The sequence below is a fragment of the Periplaneta americana genome, unplaced genomic scaffold (assembly GCF_040183065.1).
Source record: "Periplaneta americana isolate PAMFEO1 unplaced genomic scaffold, P.americana_PAMFEO1_priV1 scaffold_20, whole genome shotgun sequence".
In the NCBI taxonomy this organism is placed as follows: Eukaryota; Metazoa; Arthropoda; class Insecta; order Blattodea; family Blattidae; genus Periplaneta; species Periplaneta americana.
Window position 1 is genome coordinate 1157198 of NW_027185501.1, and position 16313 is coordinate 1173510.

The window sequence follows — 16313 nt, forward strand, 5'->3', positions numbered from 1 at the left end:
TCCATAATACACGTTACTGTTCGTTACCAGAAAACCACAATTTTATCACACGGAGTTAGTGTGCACTCGAAGTTGGATGCTTGACGGTTGTCAGCCCAATTCGAGTTCTGTGGATACAGAGGGAAAAATTGGATCGGTGTCGGTTAGAGTTCCCGGGTAGTTCAGTGGTAGAGCGTTGGTACGTTAAACCAAAGGTCCCGGGTTCGATACCCGGCTCCGGAACAATTTTTCCCTCGAAATTATTCAATTCAACTTTACAGGGAGTTATACCTGAAATCTTGAATCGCATAATACACGTCACTGTTCGTTAACAGAAAACTACAATTTAAGTCAAACGGAGTTAGTGTGCACTCGAAGTTGGAAGCTTGACGTTTGTCAGCCCAAATTGAGGTCTGTGGATATAGAGGGAAAAATTGGATCGGTGTCGGTTAGAGTTCCCGAGTAGCTTAGTGGTAGAGCGTTAGTACGTTAAACCAAAGGTCCCGGGTTCGATACCCGGCTCCGGAACAATTTTTCCCTCGAAATTATTCAAATCAACTTTACAGGGAGTAATTCCTGAAATCTTGATTTGCATAATACACGTCACTGTTCGTTAACAGAATACCACAATTTAAGTCACACGGAGTTAGTGTGCACTCGAAGTTGGATGCTTGACGGTTGTCAGCCCACCTTGAGGTCTGTGAATATAGAAGGAAAAATTGGATCGGTGTCGGTTAGAGTTCCCGAGTAGGTCAGTGGTAGAGCGTTGGTACGTTATACCAAAGGTCCCGGGTTCGATACCCGGCTCAGGAAAATTTTTCCCTCGAAATTATTCAAATCAACTTTACAGGGAGTTATACCTGAAATCTTGATTTGCATAATACACGTCACTGTTCGTTAACAGAAAACCACAATTTAAGTCACACGGAGTTAGTGTGCACTCGAAGTTGGATGCTTGACGGTTGTCAGCCCAATTTGAGATCTGTGGATATAGAAGGAAAAATTGGATCGGTGACGGTTTGTGTTCCCGAGTAGTTCAGTGGTAGAGCGTTGGTACGTTAAACCAAAGGTCCCGGGTTCGATACCCGGCTCCGGAACAATTTTTTCCTCGAAATTATTCAAATCAACTTTACAGGGATTTATACCTGCAATTTTGATTTGCATAATACACGTCACTGTTCGTTAACAGAAAACCACAATTTAAGTCACACGGAATTAGTGTGCACTCGAAGTTGGATGCTTGACGGTTGTCAGCCCACTTTGAGGTCTGTGGATATAGAGGAAAAAATTGAATCGGTGTCGATTAGAGTTCCCGTGTATCTCAGTGGAAGAGCGTTGGTACGTTAAACCAAAGGTCACGGGTTCGATACCCGGCTCCGGAACAATTTTTTCCTCGAAATTATTCAAATCAACTTTACAGGGATTTATATCTGCAATTTTGATTTGCATAATACACGTCACTGTTCGTTAACAGACAACCACAATTTGAGTCACACGGAGTTAGTGTGTATTCGAAGTTGGATGCTTGACGGTTGTCAGCCCACTTTGAGGTCTGTGGATATAGAGGGAAAAATTGGATCGGCGTCGGTTAGAGTTCCCGAGTAGCTCAGTGGTAGTGCGTTGGTACGTTAAACCAAAGGTCCTGGGTTCGATACCCAGCTACGGTACAATTTTTCCCTCGAAATTATTCAAATCAACTTTACAGGGTGTTATACCTGAAATCTTGATTTGCATAATACACGTCTCTGTTCGTTAACAGAAAACCACAATTTAAGTCTCACGGAGTTGGTGTGCACTCGAAGTTGGATGCTTGACGGTTGTCAGCCCACTTTGAGGTCTGTGGATATAGAGGGAAAAATTGGATCGGTGTCGGTTAGAGTTCCCGAGTAGCTCAGTGGTAGGGCGTTGGTAAGTTAAACCAAAGGTCCCGGGTTCGATACCCGGCTGCGGAACAATTTTTCCCTCGAAATTATTCAAATCAACTTTACAGGGAGTTATACCTGAAACCTTGATTTGCATAATACACGTTACTGTTCGTTAACAGAAAACCACAATTTAAGTCACACGGAGTTAGTGTGCACTCGAAGTTGGATGCTTGACGGTTGTCAGCCCAATTTGAGGTCTGTGGATATAGAGGAAAAAAATTGGAACGGTGTCGGTTAGAGTTCCCGAGTAGCTCAGTGGTAGAGCGTTAGTACGTTAAACCAAAGGTCCCGGGTTAGATACCCGGCACCGGAACAATTTTTCCCTCGAAATTATTCAAATCAACTTTACAGGGAGTTATACCTGAAATCTTGATTTGCATAATACACGTCACTCTTCGTTAACAGAATACCACAATTTAAGTCACACGGAGTTAGTGTGCACTCGAAGTTGGATGCTTGACGGTTGTCAGCCCACCTTGAGGTCAGTGAATATAGAGGGAAAAATTGGATCGGTTTCGGTTAGAGTTCCCGAGTAGGTCAGTGGTAGAACGTTGGACGTTAATCCAAAGGTCCCGGGTTCGATACCCAGCTCCGGAACAATATTTCCCTCGAAATTATTCAAATCAACTTTACAGGAAGTTATACCTGAAACCTTGATTTGCATAATACACGTCACTGTTCGTTAACAGAAAACCACAATTTAAGTCACACGGAGGTAGTGTGCACTCGAAGTTGGATGCTTGACGGTTGTCAGCCCAATTTGAGGTCTGTGGATATAGAAGGAAAAATTGGATCGGTGTCGGTTAGAGTTCCCGAGTAGCTCAGTGGTAGAGCGTTGGTACGTTAAACCAAAAGTCAAGGGTTCCATACCCGGCTCCGGAACATTTTTTCCCTCGAAATTATTCAAATCAACTTTACAGCGATTTATACTTGCAATCTTGATTTGCATAATACACGTCACTGTTCGTTAACAGAAAACCACAATTTAAGTCACACGGAGTTAGTGTGCACTCGAAGTTGGATGCTTGACGGTTGTCAGCCCACTTTGAGGTCTGTGGATATAGTGGAAAAAATTGGATCGGTGTCGGTTAGAGTTCCCGAGTAGCTTAGTGGTAGAGCGTTAGTACGTTAAGCCAAATGTCCCGGGTTCGATACCAGGCTCCGGAACAATTTTTCCCTCGAAATTATTCAAATCAACTTTACAGGGAGTTATACCTGAAATCTTGATTTGCATAATACACGTCACTGTTCGTTAACAGAATACCACAATTTAAGTCACACGGAGTTAGTGTGCACTCGAAGTTGGATGCTTGACGGTTGTCAGCCCAATTTGAGATCTGTGGATATAGAAGGAAAAATTGGATCGGTGTCGGTTAGAGGTCCCGAGTAGTTCAGTGGTAGAGCGTTGGTACGTTAATCCAAAGGTCCCGGGTTCGATACCCGGCTCCGGAACAATTCTTTCCTCGAAATTATTCAAATCAACTTTACTCGGATTTATACCTGCAATCTTGATTTTCATAATACACGTCACTGTTCGTTAACAGACAACCACAATTTAAGTCACACGGAGTTAGTGTGCACTCGAAGTTGGATGCTTGACGGTTGTCAGCCCACTTTGAGGTCTGTGGATATAGTGGAAAAAATTGGATCGGTGTCGGTTAGATTTCCCGAGTAGCTTAGTGGTAGAGCGTTAGTACGTTAAACCAAAGGTCCCGGGTTCGATAACAGGCTCCGGAACAATTTTTCCCTCGAAATTATTCAAATCAACTTTACAGGGAGTTATACCTGAAATCTTGATTTGCATAATACACGTCACTGTTCGTTAACAGAATACCACAATTTAAGTCACACGGAGTTAGTGTGCACTCGAAGTTGGATGCTTGACGGTTGTCAGCCCAATTTGAGATCTGTGGATATAGAAGGAAAAATTGGATCGGTGTCGGTTAGAGTTCCCGAGTAGTTCAGTGGTAGAGCGTTGGTACGTTAATCCAAAGGTCCCGGGTTCGATACCCGGCTCCGGAACAATTCTTTCCTCGAAATTATTCAAATCAACTTTACTCGGATTTATACCTGCAATCTTGATTTGCATAATACACGTCACTGTTCGTTAACAGAAAACCACAATTTAAGTCACACGGAGTTAGTGTGCACTCGAAGTTGGATGCTTGACGGTTGTCAGCCCACTTTGAGGTCTGTGGATATAGGGGGAAAAATTGGATCGGTGTCGGTCAGAGTTCCCGAGTAGCTCAGTGGTAGAGCGTTGGTACGTTAAACCAAAGGTCCCGGGATCGATACGCGGCCCCGTGGTAGAGCGTTGCTACGTTAAACCAAATGTCCCGGGTTATATACCCGACTCCGGAACAATTTTTCAGTCGAAATTATTCAAATCAACTTTACAGTTAGTTATACCTGAAATCTTGATTTGCATAATACACGTCACTGTTCGTTAACAGAAAACCACAATTTAAGTCACACGGAGTTAGTGTGCACTCGAAGTTGGATGCTTGACGGTTGTCAGCCCACTTTGAGGTCTGTGGATATAGAGGGAAAAATTGAATCGGTGTCGGTTAGAGTTACCGAGTAGCTCAGTGGAAGAGCTTTGGTACGTTAAACCAAAGGTCCCGGGTTCGACACCCGCCTCCGGAACAATTTTTCCCTCGAAATTATTCAAATCAACTTTACAGGGAGTTATACCTGAAATTTTGATTTGCATAATACACGTCACTGTTCGTTAACAGAAAACCACAATTTAAGTCACACGGAGTTAGTGTGCACTCGAATTTGGATGCTTGACGGTTGTCAGCCCACTTTGAGGTCTGTGGATATAGAGAGAAAAATTGGAACGGTGTCGGTTAGAGTTCCCGAGTAGCTCAGTGGTAGAGCGGTGGTACGTTAAACCAAAGTTCCCGGGTTCGATACCCGGCTCCGGAACAATTTTTCCCTCGAAATTATTCAAATCAACTTTACAGGGAGTTATACCTGAAATCTTGATTTGCATAATACACGTCACTGTTCGTTAACAGAAAACCACAATTTAAGTCACACGGAGTTAGTGTGCACTCGAAGTTGGATGCTTGACGGTTGTCAGCCCAAATTGAGGTCTGTGTATATAGAGGGAAAAATTGGATCGGTGTCGGTTAGAGTTCCCGAGTAGCTCAGTGATAGAGTGTTGGTACGTTAAACCAAATGTCCCGGGTTCAATACCCGGCTCCGGAACAATTTTTTCCTCGAAATTATTCAAATCAACTTTATAGGGAGTTATACCTGACATCTTGATTTGCATAATACACGTCACTGTTCGCTAACAGAAAACCACAATTTAAGTCACACGGAGTTAGTGTGCACTCGAAGTTGGATGCTTGAAGGTTGTCAACCCACTTTGAGGTCTATGGATATAGAGGGAAAAATTAGAACGGTGTCGGTTAGAGTTCCCGAGTAGATCAGTGGTTGAGCGTTGGTACGTTAAACCAAATGTCCCGTGTTCAATACCCGGCTCCGGAACCATTTTTTCCTCGAAATTATTCAAATCAACTTTATAGGGTGTTATACCTGAAATCTTGATTTGCATAATACACGTCACTGTTCGTTAACAGAAAACCAAAATTTAAGTCACACGGAGTTAGTGTGCACTCGAAGTTGGATGCTTGACGGTTGTCAGCCCATTTTGAACTCTGTGGATATATTGGAAAAAATTGAATCGGTGTCGGTTAGAATTCCCGTGTATCTCAGTGGAAGAGCGTTGGTACGTTAAACCAAAGGTCACGGGTTCGATACCCGGCTCCGGAACAATTTTTCCCTCGAAATTATTCAAATCAACTTTACAGGGAGTTATACCTGAAATCTTGATTTGCATAATACACGTCACTGTTCGTTAACAGAAAACCACAATTTAAGTCACACGGAGTTAGTGTGCACTCGAAGTTGGATGCTTGACGGTTGTCAGCCCACTTTGAGGTCTGTGGATATAGAGGGAAAAATTGGATCGGTGACGGTTAGAGTTCCCGAGTAGCTCAGTGGTAGAGCGTTGGTCCGTTAAACCAAAGGTCCCGTGTTCGATACCCGGCTCCGGAACAATTATTCCCACGAAATTATTCAAATCAACTTTACAGGGAGTTATACCTGAAATCTTGATTTGCATAATACACGTCACTGTTCGTTAACAGAAAACCATAATTTAAGTCACACGGTGTTAGTGTGCACTCGAAGTTGGATGCTTGACGGTTGTCAGCCCACTTTCAGGTCTGTGGATATAGAGGGAAAAATTGGATCGGTGTCGGTTAGAGTTCCCGAGTAGCTCAGTGGTAGAGCGTTGGTACGTTAAACCAAATGTCCCGCGTACGATACCCGGCTCCGGAACAATTTTTCCCACGAAATTATTCAAATCAGCATTACAGGGAGTTATACCAAAAATCTTGATTTGCATAATACACGTCACTGTTCGTTAACAGACAACCACAATTTAAGTCACACGGAGTTAGTGTGCACTCGATGTTGGATGCTTGACGGTTGTCAGCCCAATTTGAGGTCTGTGGATATAGAGGGAAAAATTGGATCGGTGTCGGTTAGAGTTCCCGAGTAGCTCAGTGGTACAGCGCTCGTACGTTAAACCAAAGGTCCCGGGTTCGATACCCGGCTCCGGAACAATTTTTCCCTCGAAATTATTCAAATCAAGTTTACAGGGAGTTATATCTGAAATCTTGATTTGCATAATACACGTCTCTGTTCGTTAACAGAAAACCACAATTTAAGTCACACGGAGTTAGTGTGCACTCGAAGTTGGATGCTTGACGGTTGTCAGCCCACTTTGAGGTCTGTGGATATAGAGGTAAAAATTGGATCGGCGTCGGTTAGAGTTCCCGAATAGCTCAGTGGTAGAGCATTGGTACGTTAAACCAAAGGCCCTGGGTTCGATACTCGGCTCCGGAACAATTTTTCCCTCGAAATTATTCAAATCAACTTTCCAGGGTGTTATACTTGAAATCTTGATTTGCATAATACACGTCTCTGTTCGTTAACAGAAAACCACAATTTAAGTCACACGGAGTTGGTGTGCACTCGAAGTTGGATGCTTGACGGTTGTCAGCCCACTTTGAGGTCTGTGGATATAGAGGGAAAAGTTGGATCGGTGTCGGTTAGAGTTCCCGAGTAGCTCAGTGGTAGAGCGTTGGTACGTTAAACCAAAGATCCCGAGTTCGATACACGGCTCCGGAACAATTTCTCCCTCGAAATTATTCAAATCAACTTTACAGGGAGTTATACCTGAAATCTTGATTTGCATAATACACGTTACTCTTCGTTAACAGAAAACCACAATTTAAGTCACACGGAGTTAGTGTGCACTCGAAGTTGGATGCTTAACGGTTGTCAGCCCACTTCGAGGTCTGTGGATACAGAGGGAAAAATTTGATCGGTGTCGGTTAGAGTTCCCGAGTAGCTCAGTGGTAGAGCGTTGGTACGTTAAACCAAAGGTCCCGGGTTCGATACCCGTCTCCGGAAAAATTTTTCCCTCGAAATTATTCAAATCAACTTTACAGGGAGTTATACCTCAAATCTTGATTTGCATAATACACGTCACTGTTCGTTAACAGAAAACTACAATTTAAGTCACACGGAGTTAGTGTGCACTCGAAGTTGGATGCTTGAGGGTTGTCAGCCCACTTTGAGGTCTGTGGATAAAGAGGGAAAAATTGGATCGGTGTCGGTTAGAGTTCCCGACTAGCTCAGTTGTAGAGCGTTGGTATGTTAAACCAAAGGTCCCGGGTTCGATACCAGGCTCCGGAACAATTTTTCCCTCGAAATTATTCAAATCAACTTTACAGTTAGTTATACCTGAAGTCTTGATTAGCATAATACACGTCACTGTTCGTTAACAGAAAACCACAATTTAAGTCACACGGAGTTAATGTGCACTCGAAGTTGGATGCTTGACGGTTGTCAGCCCAATTTGAGGTCTGTGGATATAGAGGGAAAAATAGGATTGCTGTCGGTTAGAGTTCCCGAATAGCTCAGTGGTAGAGCGTTGGTACATTAAACCAAAGGTCCCGGGTTCGATAACAGGCTCCGGAACAATTTTTCCCTCGAAATTATTCAAATCAACTTTATAGGGAGTTATAGCTGAAATCGAGATTTGCATAATACACGTCACTGTTCGTTAACAGAAAACCACAATTTAAGTCACACGGAGTTAGTGTGCACTCGAAGTTGGATGCTTGACGGTTGTCAGCCCACTTTGAGATCTGTGGATATAGAGGGAAAAATTGGTTCGGTGTCGGTTAGAGTTCCCGAGTAGCTCAGTGGTAGAGCTTTGGTACGTTAAACCAAAGGTCCCGGGTTCGATACTCGGCGCCGGAACAATTTATCCCACGAAATTATTCAAATCATCTTAACAGGGATTTATACCTGAAATCTTGATTTGCATAATTCACGTCACTGTTCGTTAACAGAAAACCTCAATTAAAGTCACACGGAGTTAGTGTGCACTCGAAGTTGGATGCTTGACGGTTGTCAGCCCACTTTGAGGTCTGTGGATATGGAGGGAAAAATTGGATCGGTGTCGGTTAGAGTTCCCGAGAAGCTCAGTGGTAGAGCGTTGGTACGTTAAACCAAAGGTCCCGGGTTCGATACCCGGCTCCGGAACAATTTTTCTCTCGAAATTATTCAAATCAACTTTACAGGGATTTATACCTGAAATCTTGATTTGCATAATACACGTCACTGTTCGTTAACAGAAAACCACAATTTAAGTCACACGGAGTTAGTGTGCACTCGAAGTTGAATGCTTGAAGGTTGTCAGCCCACTTTGAGGTCTGTGGACATAGAGGGAAAAATTGGATCGGTGTCGGTTAGAGTTCCCGAGTTGCTGAGTGGAACAGCGTTGGTGCGTTAAATCAAAGGTCCCGGGTACGATACCCGGCTCCGGAACAATTTTTCCTACGAAATTATTCAAATTAACTTTACAGGGAGTTATACCTGAAATCTTGATTTGCATAATACACGTCACTGTTCGTTAACAGACAACCACAATTTAAGTCACACGTAGTTAGTGTGCACTCAATTTTGGATGCTTGACGGCTGTCAGCCCAATTTGAGGTCTGTGGATATAGAGGGAAAAATTGGATCGGTGTCGGTTAGAGTTCCCGAGTTGCTCAGTGGTAGAGCGTTGGTACGTTAAACCAAAGGTCCCGGGTTCGATACCCGGCTCCGGAACAATTTTTCCTACGAAATTATTCAAATCAACTTTATAGGGAGTTATATCTGAAATCTTGATTTGCATAATACACGTCACTTTTCGTTAACAGAAAACGACAATTTAATTCACTCGGAGTTAGTGTGCACTCGAAGTTGGATGCTTGACGGTTATCGGCCCACTTTGATTTCTGAGGATATAGAGGGAAAAATTGGATCGGCGTCGGTTAGAGTTCCCGAGTAGCTCAGTGGTAGAGCGTTGGTAAATTAAACCAAAGGTCCTGGGTTCGATATCCGGCTCCGGAACAATTTTTCCCTCGAAATTATTCAAATCAACTTTAAAGGGTGTTATACCTGAAAACTTGATTTGCATAATACATATCTCTGTTCGTTAACAGAAAACCACAATTTAAGTCACACGGAGTTGGTGTGCACTCGAAGTTGGATGCTTGACGGTTGTCAGCCCACTTTGAGGTCTGTGGATATATAGGGAAAAATTGGATCGGTGTCGGTTAGAGTTCCCGAATAGCTCAGTGGTAGAGCGTTGGTACGTTAAACCAAAGGTCCCTGGTTCGATACCCTGCTCCGGAACAATTTTTCCCTCGAAATTATTCAAATCAACTTTACAGGGAGTTATACCTGAAATCTTGATTTGCATAATACACGTTACTGTTCGTTAACAGAAAACCACAATTTAAGTCACACGGAGTTAGTGTGCACTCGAAGTTGGATGCTTGACGGTTGTCAGCCCACTTCGAGGTCTGTGGATACAGAGGCAAAAATTGGATCGGTGTCGGTTAGAGTTCCCGAGTAGCTCAGTGGTAGAGCGTTGGTACGTTAAACCAAAGGTCCCGGGTTCGATACCCGGCTCCGGAACAATTTTTTCCACGAAATTATTCAAATCAACTTTACAGGGAGTTATACCTGAAATCTTGATTCGCATAATACACGTCACTGTTCGTTAACAGAAAACTACAATTTAAGTCACACGGAGTTAGTGTGCCCTCAAAGTTGGATGCTTGACGGTTGTCAGCCCACTTTGAGGTCTGTGGATATAGAGGAAAATATTGGATCGGTGGCGGTTAGAGTTCCCGAGTAGCTCAGTGGTAGAGCGTTAGTACTTTAAACCAAAGGTCCCGGGTTCGATACCCGGCTCCGGAACAATTTTTCCCTCGAAATTATTCAAATCAACTTTACAGAGATTTATATCTGAAATCTTGATTTGCATAATTCACGTCATTTTTCGTTAACAGTAAACTACAATTTAAGTCACACGGAGTTAGTGTGCACTCGGAGTTGGATGCTTGACGGTTGTCAGCCCACTTTGAGGTCTGTGGATATAGAGGGAAAAATTGGACTGGCGTCGGTTAGAGTTCGAGAGTAGCTCAGTGATAGAGCGTTGGTACGATAAACCAAAGGTCCCGGGTTCGATACCCGGCTCCGGAACAAGTTTTCCCTCGAAATTATTCAAATCAACTTTACAGCTTTTTATACCTGAAATCTTGATTTGCATAATACACGACACTGTTCGTTAACAGAAATCCACAATTTAAGTCACACGGAGTTGTTGTACACTCGAAGTTGGATGCTTGACGGTTGTCAGCTCACTTTAAGGTCTGTGGATATAGAGGGAAAAATTGGATCGGTGTCGGTTAGAGTTCCCGAGCAGCTCAGTGGTAGAGCGTTGGTACGTTAAACCAAAGGTCCCGGGTTCGATAAACGGCCCCGGAACATTTTTTCCCTCGAAATTATTCAAATCAACTTTACAGGGAGTTATACCTGAAATCTTGATTTGCATAATACACGTCACTGTTCGTTAACAGAAAACCAATATTTAAGTCACACGGAGTTAGTGTGCACTCGAAGTTGGATGCTTGACGGTTGTCAGCCCACTTTGAGGTCTGTGGATATAGAGGGAAAAATTGAATCGGTGTGGGTTAGAGTTCCCGAGAAGCTCAGTGGTAGAGCGTTGGTACGTTAAACCAAAGGACCCGCGTTCGATACCCGGCTCCGGAACAATTTTTCCCTCGAAATTATTCAAATCAACTTTACAGGGAGTTATACCTGAAATCTTGATTTGCATAATACACGTCACTGTTCGTTAACAGAAAACCACAATTTAAGTCACACGGAGTTAGTGTGAACTCGAAGTTGAATGCTTGACGGTTGTCAGCCCACTTTGAGGTCTGTGCATATAGAGGAAATATTGGATCGGTGTCGGTTAGAGTTCCCGAGTAGCTCAGTGGTAGAGCGTTGGTACGTAAAACCAAAGGTCCCGGGATTAATACCCGGCTCCGTGGTAAAGCGTTGCTACGTTAAACCAAAGGTCCCGGGTTAGATACGCGGCTCCGGAACAATTTTTCTCTCGAAATTATTCAAATCAACTTTACAGTTAGTTATACCTGAAATCTTTATTTGCATAATACACGTCACTGTTCGTTAACAGAAAACCACAATTTAAGTCACACGGAGTTAGTGTGCACTCGAAGTTGGATGCTTGACGGTTGTCAGCCCACTTTGAGGTCTGTGGATATAGAGGGAAAAATTGAATCGGTGTCGGTTAGAGTTACCGAGTAGCTCAGTGGAAGAGCGTTGGTACGTTAAACCAAAGGCCCCGGGTTCGACACCCGGCTCCGGAACAATTTTTCCCTCGAAATTATTCAAATCAACTTAACAGGGTGTTATACCTGAAATTTTGATTTGCATAATACACGTCACTGTTCGTTAACAGAAAACCACAATTTAAGTCACACGGAGTTAGTGTGCACTCGACGTTGGATGCTTGACGGTTGTCAGCAACACTTTGAGGTCTGTGGATATAGAGAGAAAAATTGGATTGGTGTCGGTTAGAGTTCCCGAGTAGCTCAGTGGTAGAGCGTTGGTACGTTAAACCAAAGTTCCCGGGTTCGATACCCGGCTCCGGAACAATTTTTCCCTCGAAATTATTCAAATCAACTTTACAGTTAGTTATACCTGAAGTCTTGATTAGCATAATACACGTCACTGTTCGTTAACAGAAAACCACAATTTAAGTCACACGGAGTTAATGTGCACTCGAAGTTGGATGCTTGACGGTTGTCAGCCCAATTTGAGGTCTGTGGATATAGAGGGAAAAATAGGATTGCTGTCGGTTAGAGTTCCCGAATAGCTCAGTGGTAGAGCGTTGGTACATTAAACCAAAGGTCCCGGGTTCGATAACAGGCTCCGGAACAATTTTTCCCTCGAAATTATTCAAATCAACTTTATAGGGAGTTATAGCTGAAATCGAGATTTGCATAATACACGTCACTGTTCGTTAACAGAAAACCACAATTTAAGTCACACGGAGTTAGTGTGCACTCGAAGTTGGATGCTTGACGGTTGTCAGCCCACTTTGAGATCTGTGGATATAGAGGGAAAAATTGGTTCGGTGTCGGTTAGAGTTCCCGAGTAGCTCAGTGGTAGAGCTTTGGTACGTTAAACCAAAGGTCCCGGGTTCGATACTCGGCGCCGGAACAATTTATCCCACGAAATTATTCAAATCATCTTAACAGGGATTTATACCAGAAATCTTGATTTGCATAATTCACGTCACTGTTCGTTAACAGAAAACCTCAATTAAAGTCACACGGAGTTAGTGTGCACTCGAAGTTGGATGCTTGACGGTTGTCAGCCCACTTTGAGGTCTGTGGATATGGAGGGAAAAATTGGATCGGTGTCGGTTAGAGTTCCCGAGAAGCTCAGTGGTAGAGCGTTGGTACGTTAAACCAAAGGTCCCGGGTTCGATACCCGGCTCCGGAACAATTTTTCTCTCGAAATTATTCAAATCAACTTTACAGGGATTTATACCTGAAATCTTGATTTGCATAATACACGTCACTGTTCGTTAACAGAAAACCACAATTTAAGTCACACGGAGTTAGTGTGCACTCGAAGTTGAATGCTTGAAGGTTGTCAGCCCACTTTGAGGTCTGTGGACATAGAGGGAAAAATTGGATCGGTGTCGGTTAGAGTTCCCGAGTTGCTGAGTGGAACAGCGTTGGTGCGTTAAATCAAAGGTCCCGGGTACGATACCCGGCTCCGGAACAATTTTTCCTACGAAATTATTCAAATTAACTTTACAGGGAGTTATACCTGAAATCTTGATTTGCATAATACACGTCACTGTTCGTTAACAGACAACCACAATTTAAGTCACACGTAGTTAGTGTGCACTCAATTTTGGATGCTTGACGGCTGTCAGCCCAATTTGAGGTCTGTGGATATAGAGGGAAAAATTGGATCGGTGTCGGTTAGAGTTCCCGAGTTGCTCAGTGGTAGAGCGTTGGTACGTTAAACCAAAGGTCCCGGGTTCGATACCCGGCTCCGGAACAATTTTTCCTACGAAATTATTCAAATCAACTTTATAGGGAGTTATATCTGAAATCTTGATTTGCATAATACACGTCACTTTTCGTTAACAGAAAACGACAATTTAATTCACTCGGAGTTAGTGTGCACTCGAAGTTGGATGCTTGACGGTTATCGGCCCACTTTGATTTCTGAGGATATAGAGGGAAAAATTGGATCGGCGTCGGTTAGAGTTCCCGAGTAGCTCAGTGGTAGAGCGTTGGTAAATTAAACCAAAGGTCCTGGGTTCGATATCCGGCTCCGGAACAATTTTTCCCTCGAAATTATTCAAATCAACTTTAAAGGGTGTTATACCTGAAAACTTGATTTGCATAATACATATCTCTGTTCGTTAACAGAAAACCACAATTTAAGTCACACGGAGTTGGTGTGCACTCGAAGTTGGATGCTTGACGGTTGTCAGCCCACTTTGAGGTCTGTGGATATATAGGGAAAAATTGGATCGGTGTCGGTTAGAGTTCCCGAATAGCTCAGTGGTAGAGCGTTGGTACGTTAAACCAAAGGTCCCTGGTTCGATACCCTGCTCCGGAACAATTTTTCCCTCGAAATTATTCAAATCAACTTTACAGGGAGTTATACCTGAAATCTTGATTTGCATAATACACGTTACTGTTCGTTAACAGAAAACCACAATTTAAGTCACACGGAGTTAGTGTGCACTCGAAGTTGGATGCTTGACGGTTGTCAGCCCACTTCGAGGTCTGTGGATACAGAGGCAAAAATTGGATCGGTGTCGGTTAGAGTTCCCGAGTAGCTCAGTGGTAGAGCGTTGGTACGTTAAACCAAAGGTCCCGGGTTCGATACCCGGCTCCGGAACAATTTTTTCCACGAAATTATTCAAATCAACTTTACAGGGAGTTATACCTGAAATCTTGATTCGCATAATACACGTCACTGTTCGTTAACAGAAAACTACAATTTAAGTCACACGGAGTTAGTGTGCCCTCAAAGTTGGATGCTTGACGGTTGTCAGCCCACTTTGAGGTCTGTGGATATAGAGGAAAATATTGGATCGGTGGCGGTTAGAGTTCCCGAGTAGCTCAGTGGTAGAGCGTTAGTACTTTAAACCAAAGGTCCCGGGTTCGATACCCGGCTCCGGAACAATTTTTCCCTCGAAATTATTCAAATCAACTTTACAGAGATTTATATCTGAAATCTTGATTTGCATAATTCACGTCATTTTTCGTTAACAGTAAACTACAATTTAAGTCACACGGAGTTAGTGTGCACTCGGAGTTGGATGCTTGACGGTTGTCAGCCCACTTTGAGGTCTGTGGATATAGAGGGAAAAATTGGACTGGCGTCGGTTAGAGTTCGAGAGTAGCTCAGTGATAGAGCGTTGGTACGATAAACCAAAGGTCCCGGGTTCGATACCCGGCTCCGGAACAAGTTTTCCCTCGAAATTATTCAAATCAACTTTACAGCTTTTTATACCTGAAATCTTGATTTGCATAATACACGACACTGTTCGTTAACAGAAATCCACAATTTAAGTCACACGGAGTTGTTGTACACTCGAAGTTGGATGCTTGACGGTTGTCAGCTCACTTTAAGGTCTGTGGATATAGAGGGAAAAATTGGATCGGTGTCGGTTAGAGTTCCCGAGCAGCTCAGTGGTAGAGCGTTGGTACGTTAAACCAAAGGTCCCGGGTTCGATAAACGGCCCCGGAACATTTTTTCCCTCGAAATTATTCAAATCAACTTTACAGGGAGTTATACCTGAAATCTTGATTTGCATAATACACGTCACTGTTCGTTAACAGAAAACCAATATTTAAGTCACACGGAGTTAGTGTGCACTCGAAGTTGGATGCTTGACGGTTGTCAGCCCACTTTGAGGTCTGTGGATATAGAGGGAAAAATTGAATCGGTGTGGGTTAGAGTTCCCGAGAAGCTCAGTGGTAGAGCGTTGGTACGTTAAACCAAAGGACCCGCGTTCGATACCCGGCTCCGGAACAATTTTTCCCTCGAAATTATTCAAATCAACTTTACAGGGAGTTATACCTGAAATCTTGATTTGCATAATACACGTCACTGTTCGTTAACAGAAAACCACAATTTAAGTCACACGGAGTTAGTGTGAACTCGAAGTTGAATGCTTGACGGTTGTCAGCCCACTTTGAGGTCTGTGCATATAGAGGAAATATTGGATCGGTGTCGGTTAGAGTTCCCGAGTAGCTCAGTGGTAGAGCGTTGGTACGTAAAACCAAAGGTCCCGGGATTAATACCCGGCTCCGTGGTAAAGCGTTGCTACGTTAAACCAAAGGTCCCGGGTTAGATACGCGGCTCCGGAACAATTTTTCTCTCGAAATTATTCAAATCAACTTTACAGTTAGTTATACCTGAAATCTTTATTTGCATAATACACGTCACTGTTCGTTAACAGAAAACCACAATTTAAGTCACACGGAGTTAGTGTGCACTCGAAGTTGGATGCTTGACGGTTGTCAGCCCACTTTGAGGTCTGTGGATATAGAGGGAAAAATTGAATCGGTGTCGGTTAGAGTTACCGAGTAGCTCAGTGGAAGAGCGTTGGTACGTTAAACCAAAGGCCCCGGGTTCGACACCCGGCTCCGGAACAATTTTTCCCTCGAAATTATTCAAATCAACTTAACAGGGTGTTATACCTGAAATTTTGATTTGCATAATACACGTCACTGTTCGTTAACAGAAAACCACAATTTAAGTCACACGGAGTTAGTGTGCACTCGACGTTGGATGCTTGACGGTTGTCAGCAACACTTTGAGGTCTGTGGATATAGAGAGAAAAATTGGATTGGTGTCGGTTAGAGTTCCCGAGTAGCTCAGTGGTAGAGCGTTGGTACGTTAAACCAA

The 16313-nt window shown here is 43.3% G+C and overlaps 4 non-coding genes across 4 annotated transcripts; all 4 read left to right on the forward strand.

Moving 5' to 3' along the window:
- Positions 1-10178: 10178 nt before the first annotated feature.
- TRNAK-UUU (transfer RNA lysine (anticodon UUU)) lies at positions 10179-10250 on the forward strand. Its single transcript has one exon. It is a non-coding gene; the product is annotated as a tRNA-Lys (tRNA).
- A 213-nt stretch (positions 10251-10463) lies between these two features.
- TRNAI-GAU (transfer RNA isoleucine (anticodon GAU)) lies at positions 10464-10535 on the forward strand. The gene has a single exon. It is a non-coding gene; the product is annotated as a tRNA-Ile (tRNA).
- A 3972-nt stretch (positions 10536-14507) lies between these two features.
- On the forward strand, positions 14508-14579 carry TRNAK-UUU (transfer RNA lysine (anticodon UUU)). Its single transcript has one exon. It is a non-coding gene; the product is annotated as a tRNA-Lys (tRNA).
- A 213-nt stretch (positions 14580-14792) lies between these two features.
- Positions 14793-14864, forward strand: TRNAI-GAU (transfer RNA isoleucine (anticodon GAU)). Its single transcript has one exon. It is a non-coding gene; the product is annotated as a tRNA-Ile (tRNA).
- The last annotated feature ends 1449 nt before the right edge of the window (positions 14865-16313 follow it).